The sequence below is a fragment of the Cuculus canorus genome, chromosome 1 (genome assembly GCF_017976375.1).
Source record: "Cuculus canorus isolate bCucCan1 chromosome 1, bCucCan1.pri, whole genome shotgun sequence".
In the NCBI taxonomy this organism is placed as follows: domain Eukaryota; kingdom Metazoa; phylum Chordata; class Aves; order Cuculiformes; family Cuculidae; genus Cuculus; species Cuculus canorus.
The window spans coordinates 43896558-43910947 of record NC_071401.1 but is presented as its reverse complement, the minus strand read 5'-3'; positions in this window follow the sequence as shown (position 1 = coordinate 43910947).

Here is a 14390-nt window from a genome sequence, read left to right as displayed (position 1 = left end):
ATCTGGAGCTAATACAAACTACTAATCTCTTACTTATGCCCCAGGTCTAACATCCTCCTCATTCCTACATTTGAAAGTGTTATTCAAAATGTTTAGGATATTGAAATTTCAACTTTCCTGGGGAAACACAGAAATTACTGTGGTTTCTGAGGAATACTTTAAAATTATCTCTACTTAAAAAGCTGTTTTTACAGTTAAATTAAAAAAAAAATAAATTATTTCCAAGCATAGTTTGGTGTCCAAAATAGTGCATGATGATTGACAGCATGGTACGTCATCAGTGTTGCAGTTATCCGGAATTACAGAAAATCACAACATGCATACAAGTAGGCCACTGAAACAACCTTAACTCTGCCCCCACAATAGCCATATGATTATGATTAAAGCTTCTCAATATCTGCAGTCCCAGAGCAGAATAAATTACTTTTTAAATTATTTGATGTTTTATTTGAATTCCTCTATGCTAACCTCTGTTGCCTTTGCTGCAATGAGTAGAACTTTGAAAAGAAATGTTTAAGATTACATGTCATTTGTTGCCACAACTAGCATAGCTGAAAATTCATCCGCATATGACTATTTCCATCAGCGAAGCTATCAAAGAATGTCTCTCTTTTCGAAGAGATTTTCAACTCTATTGTCCTTAATGGGGTTGAGGGCAAATGTCCCCTCTTGTTTAGTTTCCAGCATATGCAATGTTAACAACGTAATGCTACTGGCAAGTTAAACCTCCAGTTAAACTGCCTGTGTAGGGGCACCAAATTGGCAAGGTGGATTTGCCCATGCTCTCCTGCTGCTGGCTGATCTAAATCTTCACTTCTTGATAGTATATGGCTGCTATTTACTAGCTGAATTTTGCCTACGCTGCCAGAAACCTGAAGTCTTTGGTAGGACAAGCTTCTGTTCTGTGAGGAACATTAATAGATATTTTCTTTTATCCCAGGTAATGGGTCTCATGTTTTTGTAACAGAATTTTTTGAGTTTGATTTTTCCTTTGAAGTTCCAAGGATAATGGCAAGGTTGACCATACATTCATTCCATTTCTTGTTTCAGTTTATCACCATAAAAAGCCAATGCATATGATCACTGATAGCCATTATAGAGCTCTTTGCAATTTCTGTGCAAGACAATTTCTAGCTGGCTTTCTATTCCAAGTTTCTAAACTATTCATTCTTGCTTCTTCCCATCCCCCACTTTTGAGGCTTGTTATGTTATGAATTTTCTTTCTCTTTGTCTCTCTTCCCTGGCAAATGTTCTCTTTGCAGCTAAGTCCTTCCTTTCTGTTGCCAGGCATGATTTTTTTTTTTCCTTAGGTTGCTAGGCAATATTAGTTTTCTTCTTATTTTACTACTCATGTGACTTCTGCTATCCGTCCCCTTCCAGCATTACCCCACACCTTTTATTCGTTACCACCTCTGCTTGAACACACACAGCTGAACAAAAATTAACCAAGTGAACACTGGAATGAGCTTAAATAAAGAGTCTTTGTTATCGATAGCCTTAGAAAATCAACATCGATAGAATATTTCTAAATTTAAAGAATGAAATTTCATCTTTTCTCTGAAGAATACCTTTTAATAAAATCTGAAGTTAATGCAAACAATTCTGGTTGAATAAGGAAGACCTTGGCTGTAACTATCTAATCTACTGTCACACCTAATAAACATAGCATAAAAGACCACTGAGGTTATGCTATACTTATGTTTGTTTAAGAACCCATCATAGAGTTCCTCTACTATCTAATTTATTAAATCCTCTTCATCAAAGAGTGGCACAGATAGGAAATAAATTCCTTTTTGTCCATCAGAAAAGAAGGGGCTAAATGACTGGTGTGTTATATCAGACAATTCAAGCAATACGTTGCAGGTATGTATTGTATGTATGTTCGTATATGTAGTCCTAATGTCAGTATGAAAATTACCTTGCTAGCAGCTGTGGAATATCAGATTTTTTTTACCTTTGAAATTTCTTCCAACTTTTTCTTCCACTGGTGCTGCAGCACTGATGACAATGCTCTCCCACTGAAATTGCTTCTGTCATGTAATGTCATCATTGGCTTCTGTTCAAAATGGGATACAGCAGTGTGGAACAAAGTGGTGATTCTCACAACTGATAAACTCAAGATAAGAGATTCAGCTTCTCCCACAGCAAACTCTGGCTTGCCTTACGGGTTGCTGCTCAAGACATCTTTCTTCTTTTTCCTATCAAAAGCTCCTGTCCTGCAAGTTTCTTTCTGAGTTGTCTTCTGTTATGAAAGGATCAAAGACCAACCCTTGCTTGCCAGACTTTGACTTTTCTCCATTCATGACAAAGACCCAGGCTAAGAGAAGTCCTGACAGCGGAGCGTGCCTGTTCCCCCTCCATGCTGAGCAGACCTTGATCTTCATTGTCTTTACAGAAGGAAAGAATTTCTGCTGGCCATAGCTGGTCTTTATGATTGCTCCCTTCATCAGTGGAGGATATGAGAGGATAAGTGGTAGAGTGAAATAATAAACAGAATCGATATAATGATACCATATTAAAAAAACATAGTAATCTAATAATCTATCTGGCTCAGCCTTACATGATGATACCAAGATACACATTTGACCACTCCTTTAAGGTGTTGCATCACAGCTTTCTTACCTGTATATTCTTTGCTGAGGTTCATTCAAGCGTCAGTGGTGGGTCTGTGTTTTATGGAGGTTATACATTGTTAGCTGCAATAAGATCACTGTTAATATATGTTGGTATAAGAGGAAAATAAAACTGACCTCCTGGTCTTTGTTGAGTACAGGCTTCTTGTCACCTCTTTTAAAGATAATGCTGCCAGAACTTCTCAGTTCCTCTCACATACCAGCTCTATAAAAACACCAAAAAGATGTTTCTGGATATTTCTTGGACAGGTTTTATATAAAAACATCAGTGTAAATTCTCTTTCAATATAGATCAAAGTAGTCTTGCTGAGAGCAGAACAGATTTATGCTAGCTGACATTTATGAAAACCTTAAAAATCAAATTGGATGGGCTCCTCTTGTACCACTAAATCCCATCTCTAGCAATTGCAGTTTGTTTTGCCAAATAACCTATTTCATAAACTGATCACGCTGTTTGGTTTTGATATGTGAATATATTCTGCTTTGTGATGATAGAGCAAGTATTTTCTTTCTATTTTCTTTTGGGGCAGAACATATCTGAAAGAAAGGCACTGTTGAGCTCAATATGGAAGAAATATTACTGTCAAAACAGAAGGAACAGGGAATGTAAAGAGTGGAAAATTTCTCTGACTGAATAATCAAGGTCTCTTTTCTGATTCTTGATTTGACTGGAGAAGTCTGACAATAAGGTAAACTGAAATACAGAGGAAGCCCCATGCTGAAATCTTTTCTGTACCCTGCACACTGCCCTATTAATATGATCTCAGTATCTGATACTCCCTGAATTCTCCTTCTAAAGCACATACAGGAACTCCACATGCTTCTTAGTCCAACCACTTCCATTACTTACGTCACTTCCATTGCAAGCTTGGTCTAGTAATCTCTGTATCAGGTAATGTTATCAAATTACTCGTTCAAATCTTGTAAAATATATTTTCTCTTACAGGCCACTCAAGAGCCAAAGCACAGTAGTCTCTTTCCTTACAGAACTGTCTTTAATTAGGAGTTGGTCGGAGTTTTATCCTTATCTCAATTCAAAGAAATGCATCCAAATAACAGATACGCTTTTCAGAATTCTCTTTTTTCTTCTATGTGATGATATTTTTCTTGATTTGTCAATACTTGTCCTTTTTCATAATCTTTATCAGTCCTTTTTCATAATCTTTATCACCCCTGGGGTTAAAGACTCCTCTGTGTACGAGCCTATCCATTCCACTAAGCTTGTCAGCTGAAATTTTGCTGAAGTTGCTTTTATAGTAAAAAGCTCAGTCCTATGATTAGTTTTGAGAGCCTTCTAGACCCTGTTGTCTGAAACTGTATCTGAGTGACTAAAATGTTACTGTTAGCAGGGCTCAGTTGCTGAGCTGGATTAGCACCGGGTTAGGTCAGCTTCAAAACTCTTGAGGAGTTCATGGGCGGTCAGCTATGGTGTCTTCTTTTATTTTCTTGTGCTTACAGGTCCAGAGCTAGAAAGGACAGAGAAAGTTCTAACCTGCTTTGACCTGCCAGCATGGACATTGCAGCCTGTCTGTACACGGTAGATTGTTTAGGGAATAGAAGGAAAACAAGCTGGAAAACTTTCACCAACACAAAGTAAAAGCAAAGTCTCCAGACTTGTCTTTAATTTCCTTCACTGGCCTTCCTGCTTCCTTCTTGTGTTTCATTTTCTAATGTAACGTAACCTCAGTGCTGCCTTGGACTTGATTATTTCTGAACATTTGTTCGGCTGATGTCAGGTGATGAACCTTGTCAATAGCTGGAGAGAGCACTCAGCATTAAGGAGAACAGTTCGTTTTTATATGCCTGATGCTTAAAACTAGAACATAGACTGACAGAGAGAAAATATTGTTTCTGACTGGTGTAGTACTGCCTAGCTGCTATTTTTTGCACAGAGAGGATGCTAGAGGTACTAGTGACAGCAGTGTGAAGAAAAGATTGCTTGAGAAATGTTGAGTGCCTTGGTAGGAATACGTTGTTCTTTTCCTCTCCAAAAGGCCTCTAGTGAAATACTACTTCTGTGCTTCATTTCAGCAAGGGGTCCTTCCAAGAACAGGTATGCTCATTAAAGAAACACTTGTTTACTGACAAAGAAAAAGGCAGCTATCACTACTGGGAGAAGGTTGAACTGGCCCAATCTCTGGCCTGAAATGGAGTAACTATGTCAATCTCCAAAACCCGATTGCAAAATAAAGCTTCACCTTCCCACCCCCACATCCCTGTACCATACATGTGATTCTATATGCATTTTTCAGTGTAATCCACTGACCTGCTGCACAGTCCTTCCCTTTCTCTGCTCTGTTATTTTTCAGGCAACAAATTCACAGCCCAGATTTTATTTTAATGTAATCTGATATCTTTTGGGTAAGGATTATAAATGGCCTGTCCTCCTAGTTTGTCTGTTTGTGCAAAACTAACCTTGACTCATCCTGTGTACAGCTGATTTGAAGCATCAAGCCTTGACGGCTCCTCATTGAGTTAGGGCTATGGTGCCTGGCTTGGCTGGGTGTTTTTCTGCCTTCGCTGGTCTGGGTTGCAGTCTTTAACAGACTTTTCATAAGCACAATTCTTCCCCATCCCATTTTTCCAAAACAGAATTTTAGAAGTGAAGATTTTTAAAGAAGTAAACATGAGTTGACCACTAGACCATAAATCATAGCAATATTGTTCTGGTACATGACATTGTTTGCACAGTTCGTATCTGTTCCTCTCTATTAGGGAAGTGTGGTTATAGTCTTGCACTAACAGGAGTCTTTCCAGCTTGGAAAATGGAAATAGCGTACCCGTAGCTATTCTGTAGGGTTCTGGCACCATACCTCAGAGCCTTCTACCTATGAAAAAAATATGTACAAAGAGGAAAAAAAACCTGACTGGCCATTATGGTGGAACCAAGAAGATTTGCTAAAATAGCATTTTTGTTTGCTTTGAGGGTAGGTGTAAGAAGGGATGCAGCATTTTGGTTTCAGGGATCTCGGCCGATTATGGCAATTCTGCACACAAGTGAAGTGGCAGAATGAATGGAGAGAAACAGGGTTTGTTTGCATGACCTTCTGCAGTGCCATACAGTGGTACTGGCTGTGTTAGGAATAGTAAGACTCAACTACCTATGTTAGCTGTTTTCACCAGAGCTATCTCATTTAGCACTGCTCTAAGGTGTCTGCATTGCCTCCAGAAAGATGTAATTAATAGATGGCCTGCAAAGTGCAGAGCTAATTTTGGCACCTGTAGGAAATTCCTCGGTGGAGTATTGACTCACTGATAGGCCTGAGGGCAGGGTTATAATATGCAGTAACATAACATGCAAAGCTCCCTGACCTAATACTAACAAGAGCGGTCACATCCTGACAACATAGTGCAAGAGTAAAGGAGAAAGAGAGGTGTGGGTCTCAAAAGAAGTTTCACTGTGGTGCCATTTCTGAACTAACAAATGCCATCGTCTGTGAAAGCTGAGGAGGGGCTCTGTCAGGGAGTGTAGTGATAAGATGAGGAGTATCAGTTTTAAGCCAAAAGAATAGAGGTTTAGGTTAGATATTAGGAAGAAATATTTTATTGTGAGGGTGGTGAGGCACTGGCACAGGTTGTCCAGAGAAGTCATGAATGCCCCATCTCTGGAGGTGTTCAAGGGCAGGTTGGATGAGGCTTTAAGTAACCTGATCCAGTGGGAGGTGTCCCTGCCCATGGCAGGGGTGTTGGAACTGGGTGATCTTTAAGGTCCCTTCTAGCCCAAAGCATTCTATGATTCTGTGATTCTATGACTCTATGATCTTTCAGTTGCCTCGCAGTTGCAGATGAGGCAAATCAAGCAGCAGCTGCAGGTTCTGCGCTGATGTGGTTATGGTGTCTTCAGAATGCAGCTCTTGCTGGGAAGGGAGGGCACACCCTGCCCTGACTGCAATGATTGTGTGACCCATCTTGATTCTGAAAATAAAAATAAGACCAGTGTGAGCTCACACACTTTTTTGATATTTATCAGGGTTGCAGCAAAAGATTCTTCCAAGAGGAGTTATTGAAAAGAAACAGACCTCAGGAAGTTTAGCTTTATATCCAGCACAGTTAAACCAAATATATTAATGTAAACAGAACATATTAATGATCATTTGCTTTCTGTTAATGTCTATTTCTAAGATACCTGCATTCCAGTACCTGGTGTGCTAGAAGCTGGATACAATGGAGATTCCTTTGCAAGGCCAAATCTTGATGTGTGTGGCCGTGAGCTCACACATCTGAAGGGTGGTAGCCACCGAAGAGAAGAGGCGCCCACTGAGTTCCGTGGCAGGGGTCTCAGTGTGAATGGCACTGACACCAAGTAGAGCTAAAATGACTGGACAGTCCAAATCTTTGTTTAAAATAGTGGACACTCCCTTGAGACAGAAGCTTTAAAGATAATGTGGAAACCGGAGAGAGGTCCGTTTTCCACTGAAATACATACTTCTAGTTAAACTATTACATGAAAACAGAAATTTCTTTATGGGACCCAGTTTCTTTGGCTTTTGTTCATCTGAGTCTCATATTTGTGCATGGGATTCCACAGAAATGAAACTTTCCATACAATATCATGATAATGTAGGAATTTAGTACTGCCCCAGCAGTTTCTGTAATTCCACTTGAAATGCAGGAACAGATTATATGTAGGCCTAAGCATGGATTTACACAAGGGGGAAAGTGACTTTTTCTCAGCCCATATAACTGTACACATGTTTAGCCATAGAGTGCTAAAAGAACACAAGCACTCCCTTTGATGGTAGTGACATTTGCTTTCCAAATTGAGGTCTTAGGTTATCTACACTGGGCTGGTAGCACTGCCTGGATGTAGAAAGTAGCAAAATGTGGAAGAAATGAAGGGCTTTGAAAAGAAGGATTTGAGAAGAATTTAAGAAGAATTTAGGATGCAACTCAGTAAAATGGAAAATTTCAGCTCCTGTGGCTGTCTCCACTGTGGGTAGAATGGGAGAAATAGTAAGCAACATACTAAGATAATTTGTTTTTTTCTATAACTACTATTGAGTTAGGTGGTATAATGCCAGTCCTATTTACATCTCCTGGACCAAAAGGACTTTATGAGCAGTAGGTTTTTTTGGACAAGCTGTCATGGTTTAGCCTTGGCTGGGCTTGACTGGCAGCTAAAAGCAAGCAGTTGTGATCCGAATTCCATCCTCCCCCTCCCTAGGGAGAGAGAGATATCTGTGGATTGGAAACTGCAATGGCTTTAATGAAACAACAGCAATAATAAAGAAAATAATATTTATAAGAAAATAATGAAATATGTACAAAGATAGGAAATTGACGATGGCACTCAAAGAGTAGTGGTCAATGGCTCAATGTCCAAACGGAGATCCGTGACAAGTGGTGTCCCTCAGGGGTCTGTACTGGGTCTGATGATGTTTAATATCTTTATCAATTATATTGACAGCGAGATCGAGTGCACCCTCAGCAAGTTTGCAGATGACACCAAGCTGAGTGGTGTAGTTGCCACACTGGAAGGATGAGATGTCATCCAGAGGGACCTGGACAGGCTGGAGAAGTGGGGCTCTGAGAACCTAATGAGGTTCAAAAAGGCCAAGAGCGAGGTCCTGCACCAGAGTCGGGGCAATCCCCATTTTCAGTACACAACGGGGCATGACATTCTTGAGAGGCGCCCTGCAGAGAAGGACTTGGCAGTGCTGGTGGGTGAGAAGCTCGACATGAGCTGGCAATGTGTGCTCACAGCCCAGAAGGCCAACCGTATACTGGGCTGCATCAAAAGAAGCGTGGCCAGCAGGTTGAGGGAAGTGATTCTGCCCTTCTATTCCTCTCTTGTGAGACCTCATCTGGAATACTGTGTCCAGTTCTGGAATCCTCAAAGTAAAAAGGATGTGGAGCTGTTGGAACGGGTCCAGAGGAGGGCTACAAGGATGATCAGAGGACTAGAGTACCTTCCCGACGAGGATGGGCTGAGAGAGTTGGGGTTGTTCAGCCTGGAGAAAAAAAGGCTCAGAGGAGATCTTATAGTGACCTTCCAGTACCTGAAGGGGGCCTGCCGGGAAGCTGGAGATGGGCTATTCATAAAAGCTCGTGGGGACAGGACCAGGGTGAACGGGTATAAACTGGAGAGGGGCAGATTTAGACTGGACATTAGGAAGAATTTCTTCACTATGAGAGTGGTGAGACACCGGACCAGGTTGCCCAGGGAGGTAGTAGATGCCTCAACCCTGGAGGTGTTCAAGGCCAGGTTGGATGGGGCTTTGGGCAGCCTGATTTAGTGGGGTGTCCCCGCCCATGGCAGGGGAGTTGCAACCAGATGATCTTTAAGGTCCCTTCCAACCCTGGCTGTACTATGATACTACGAAATTGAACACTCCCCCTGCAGTGGCTGACATCACTGATGCTGCAGAGCAGGCACAGGGAAGGACTTCAGTTTCTATGTCATGAATAAGTATAAGCAATACCAGTGCCCTGTTATCACTTCTCAATAGAAATACTGCCTGGAAAACTCACAGTTAACTTTCAGAAAGTGAAGTTACTTAAATGAAGCCTCACTGAAAAGTTAGAAAACTGATTCTACTTTAGCTCAAAACAGAAGTGTCTCAAGTGCATCTTGGCACTCGTAAGATCAGAAGTATTTCTTTGCTGTCCTGAGCAATCCCCAACACATTCCTGTCCAGTCAACTTGTAGTTGTGAGCCAATGGGAGAATTTAGAGTACTCAGACTGCCTTGCATGAGTCACGATTGCACCAAGAACTTTGGTAGAAGCAACTTTTGCTAGAAGAGCTGATGAAGTATGCACATCATCGTACAAAAAGCCCCCACGCTTAACAGAAGGGGACTTCTTGTCCTGCAAAAAAAACCCCTGCAAAGCGAGAGGTGATAGGCTGTAAGCCAAAACACCTGGAATGCAAGTTTACATAGTTTGGTTTTTATCACCTTGTAGATGCTGGAGTGCAGGTTTATATAGTGCGGTTTTGATCAACTTCTAGATGCTGGAATGCAAGGAAACCATGTTCTACAAGAATAATGCCATGCTGATACTCTTCTTAGAATGAAACTGTTAGTGAACTTTGTAACAGAGTAGCAAAAGTGTTGCTCCTGCCATTCGGTGTCTTCTGGGATGAATTAAGCTATTGCGCTCATATTAAAAAAGGGGCAAGTTGCAGTATGTGTTGAAACAGCTTCACTCGTTACAGATATTTGTCTAAATTTACAGCTTTCATAAGGAACTACAACTCAGCTGGGCTCAACATTCTTGCACTCTTTTACATCATCAGTGAAAGTGAGCCAAGGTTTTTCTGAGATATTTCTGTATCCTGTTCCCAAGCCCTCATTTGGTTTCCTGGACCAATGTCATTCTCCTAGATATATAAAGTGCTACCATGTTAGCCATTTACATAATTTGTAGCCAAAGTAAAATACTTTCAGTTCAATTGATTTTCATAAAAAGATTTTTTCCGTTGGAAAAATCTGCAAGTCAGTCTTTTGTTCCTTTCAATGGGAAGAAACTGCACCTGAATATGGGGAAAGTATTATTGTATGTGACATAATGGTTCCTGTTTACGTAACAAATATAAGGTCCCACTGTGAATGCACTAAGTGTGTGAAAACATAGCTCCATAGATATACTGTCAGAGTTTTGTGTTGATGCACTGAGCTTACTACCCGTCGCAGAGTATCTGGAGTGCCAATATCCAGTCTTCATAGGCTGGGCAGCTTGCAATGGTGATCAAAACCCTGACAATGCAGTGAATGGTGCCTGGGTACAGCTGGAATTTGTCAGTCTCTGTGCTGTCGTCAGACCTCTTACAGCAGTGGCATAACCTAATTCTAGCTGCAGACTCATACTGTTCTGGTCAGCAGCATTTCTAAGTGGGAGTCTGATCTACTAAAAGTTTCCTAAATTTTATTATTACTTTTTATTTCCTGTACTATTATGACAGTGATCATTTTACTTTGTTTCTGTATGTTGTCATTCGGCACTTAAACTTTCTTCATACAGTAATTCTTTAAGGTCATTTGTTCTTTATTTCCTATCCTCACATTTTATGTTTCTGTTCTGCATTTGTAGATTCGTTTTTAATTGTCATCTTAAAACAGAGTGTAATATATTTCATCGGGTCTAATATTGAAACTAAATCAGGAAGAAGGAAGGATGAACTGCTATTTTGAGAAAAAAGGAAAGATACATTCCTGTTGTGCAGAAAAAGCAATGTCTAACAGCAGTACTACAAAGTGGCTACAGAAATGGCAAACAACTCAAAAGTTAGTCTCTTCATGCTTGCCATATCTCATTGTTTTCCACAGTCTCCCTGCTACTGCCCCCCAGGCTGACAGCTGGTGGCTGAGAATCCCTTTCTCTTCTCCAATGCCCTTGTACTGCAGCCTTTCAGGGTGGTATCAAGGGGCTGGAAGTGAGTGAAGTGCTGAGGATGCTCTGTGTGTGTGTGCATGTCCATGTGTGGTTTTGTGGCAAACACACCTCAAAGTCTAAACTGAGAGCAGTTCTTAATAGCAGCCTCAGCGTACGAATGCCAATTGTAGCATCTTCACAACCTCAGGAGTTGAAACTCCAGAGGCCCAGGGCTGCCTTAGAGATGCTGATGTGACCATTGTGTGACTTCCAGTCTATGTACACATTAGACAGGATCTCCAGGAGCAGGGGCAGGTAGGGCTGAGTGAACCTGATAGAGCTCAAGTTATGATTTTCCTCTTCCTGCAGAGACTACTCCTGTTCTGGTGGGTCCTGCTGACCTCTTGCCTGAGCTTGGGTGACTGCTCTTGGTGTGCATTGTGGAAGAAAGCCCAATTCAAATGCCATGCATTATTTTTCCCTGTAGGACTGACAGAATGAGCAAAAAGTTTTCTTCACTGTTCTGTTTGCTCCACCTGTCCCCTGAACAAATGCCCTCCCAGGAGTCCTGCAGATGGAAATTGTCCCCTCCTGCAGCATCCCATGCTTATTTCACACTGGAAAAAGACAGTAAGACAATTTATGCTGCAGGTGAAATGACATGTGTAGCAAACACCTGTAAATGCTACAGCTTTGACACACAGTCTTTCCAACTCACCACAGAACTGTGCATCACATCAAAGCTTTTATCTTGCACAGTTTTGACATTCACATTGAAAAATTTTCCACATTAGTTTTCCTGTTTCTGAAAAATGTAGCTCATTTAATCCAAATATGCAATGTGGATGCATTTCTACTAACACAGAACTGTTTATTCAAACCCACTATATTTTGCATAGAATGTCACATGGATTTTTTTTTGTGATTTACTAGTGCTTCAAACACAAGATCAATAACACCACTGTGATAAATCTACGGATAGCCTAAAACTACATGCCAAATACTGGCAAGGTAACTTCCAGCAGACCAACATTACTGCAGACATTCACTTACTCCCATTGTTTGAAACCCTGTTGGCATTTCATACATTGCAAATATTTCCTGGCCACCAGGGAGGAGCAAACAGTTCAAATAGGTGCTTCTGAAGTGGTAGAATGACTGTTCATCTCCTCTTACCTAGTCACAATTGTTGGTAACATGGTGTATTATTAAGAAAGGGGAAACGAGGGCACATTTTGCACTTGTTCTATAAAGAGGAGCCTGGAGAAAATTGACTCTATACTGCCTAAATAAACTAATTGCTTCACAAATGAATGATGTGTATGGATTTATAGTAGTTCTTACTGTTACACACGTGTTTTTTAAGCCTTTTCCAGTTCTTGGCATTTCCCTGAAATACCTGTTTGTTTGATGAATCATAGAATCATTAAGGTTGGAAAGACCTCTAAGATCATCCAGTCCAACTGTCGGTCCAATAATAAAATGCATACGAGACCATGTCCCATAGTGCTATGTCTACACATTTTTTTAACACCTTCAGGGATGGCAACTTCCCTACTTCCTTGTTAATCTCCCGTGTGTCTTAGGAACAGGGAGAAGGGAAGAAAAAAACCTCAGCAGAAAAGTAGGCAGTTAATTATGGGAACAACAGAAAGAACGCCTGCTATGGCAGCTGGCCATCAATGGTTCTGTGTGGGCAAGTAAAGCTATATTTTAACAAAGGAAACATGCTGGTTAAAGTTTCCAAGTTCATGTCTTGTTCTTTTTCCTGAGAGTCACTATGGGATCTGCTATCTCAGCAGCCATGAGATACCAGACTCAGTTTCAGTCTTTTTTTAGAGCAAGTTTAGATGTCTGGAGCATCACTGAGATCATAGAATCATTGAGGTTGGAAAAGACTTCTAAGATCATCCAGTTCAACTGTTAGCCCAACATCACTGTGCCTACTAAACTGTGTCCCAAAGTGCTACATCTACACATTTTTTGAACATCTCCCGGGATATGGACTCCACCACTTCCCTGCACAGCATTTTCCAATGCTTGACCACTCTTTTGGTAAGAATTTTTTCTGAATATCTAGTCTAAACCTCTTCTGGCGCAGCTTAAGGCCACTCCTTCTCATCCTATCACTTGTTACTTGGGAGAGGAGACTAGCATCCACCTCACTACAACCTTCTTTCAAGTAGTTGTAGAGAGTGATGAGGTCTCCCCTCAACCTTCTCTTCTCTAGGATAAACAATGCCACTTCTCTCAACCGCTACTCATAAGACTTGTTATCCAGACCCTTCACGAAATGCTACCAGGATCTCTATAGGAAATTGGGTGCTGCTGCTGAATGTAGGTATGCAGCAACTCTTGGGACAAGCCAATCCCATTTAACTAGGACAAAGAGCATTTCTGTCCTCAGGAAGCTGTGGTGAACTGTGAGACAAAACATTTCACTGGAAAAGCACACTTCAAAATCCATGATTCAATAAATTTCTTTCATACAGCAGCTTCCTGTGGATTATATCCAAGTAGTGCACTAAACAACACAGCAGTCTGGTATCAAAAGAAAGACATCCTTCAAGTCCTGTTGCCTCATATAAGTGCCAGACACCAGGAATGTGCTCTGATCAATATGCCTACAGAGATCACTTGTGAGTTTAAGGTCAATTTAGGAGACTAAATGAGAAACAAAACTATCAGGTAAAGGGAAAGGCAAAGGGAACTATCAATGTCTTATGTATTCAAACACTGTATCAATAAGAACGGTATAATTTCTTTTGTTAAAATGACCCAATCAGCAATATTCAGCCTAGCAAATACTTGCTTTCCATATGAAGTACAGTACAATACCAGACCTTCGAACTCATCTGAGATACTAGTAGATTTTTTAACTGGATGTTTTTGCTCTCCATTCTTTTGCTATAGCCAGTCATGCACTCAGACCTGCTCAATGTCTGCTCCACCTGCACAGCCCCACTTTCTTGTGGATTTGGCTTCAGTCTACTTATAGGCAATGAACTATGTTTACCTGGAGTCTACCCCTGTTTATGCATTGGTTCCTGAGGTCTACTGAAATAAGCTACAGTGGGGATTTGTAAAAGTGGAATAAACTGGTGAATAGATTCCTGGCCAAGGAGTCAAACACTTTGAGTTGGAATTTTTCTCTGTAGTTGCTGACATCTCGTATTGCACACGGCAGCTGACTTACCCCGAGCTCCAACTTTCCATGAGTACTCACCTATCTTAACCATGAAATAGCGAACACTACATAAATCCCTTTATTTGTTATTTCTAAATGATTATAGAGGAGGCTGTTTGCATCACAGCGTTCTTAATAACATTTCCCTTTGAAAAACCAAGCCACTGATGGATGGTCTCTTCACAATTCTCTGCTTTTGAGGAGGAAAATATGGGTAATGCACTTCAACCCTTCTCTCCAAAAACCAAGAGTAAT